The sequence below is a fragment of the Myotis davidii genome, unplaced genomic scaffold (assembly GCF_000327345.1).
Source record: "Myotis davidii unplaced genomic scaffold, ASM32734v1 scaffold134, whole genome shotgun sequence".
Lineage (NCBI taxonomy): Eukaryota > Metazoa > Chordata > Mammalia > Chiroptera > Vespertilionidae > Myotis > Myotis davidii.
This window is the reverse complement of record NW_006288853.1, coordinates 2,258,366-2,258,634: the sequence shown is the minus strand read 5'-3', so window position 1 is coordinate 2,258,634 and position 269 is coordinate 2,258,366. Positions and strand designations below refer to the sequence as shown.

Below are 269 nucleotides of genomic sequence, written 5' to 3'. Positions count from 1 at the left end.
GTCCAGGAACGGCTCCGGGAAGGAAACGAAAGCCGGCGCTCAACCAGCGCTCCAACGTCCTCCGCGTTAGGGACGCCCCCTTCCCACGCCCTTCTCCCTTCCTCTCTCATTCTACAAGTGTCAGCATCAACCAGAACGAGGAGCAAGGAATCGCGGAATGTCACCAGACCCATTTCGAAAGACCACGGAGTCAGAGTCATTGAGCCAGTGACCCTCTGGGGAAGGTGATCCACGTCCTCCTCCCCCGAGTCCAGAACCGGGGAACTCAA

General features: G+C 59.1%; 1 protein-coding gene across 1 annotated transcript in view; it reads right to left on the bottom strand.

Annotated features, from left to right (window-relative positions):
- VPS26A (VPS26 retromer complex component A) overlaps positions 1 to 269 on the bottom strand; it is a 33,620-nt gene that overhangs the window by 32,928 nt on the left and 423 nt on the right. The gene's annotated exons all lie outside the window — the stretch shown is intronic.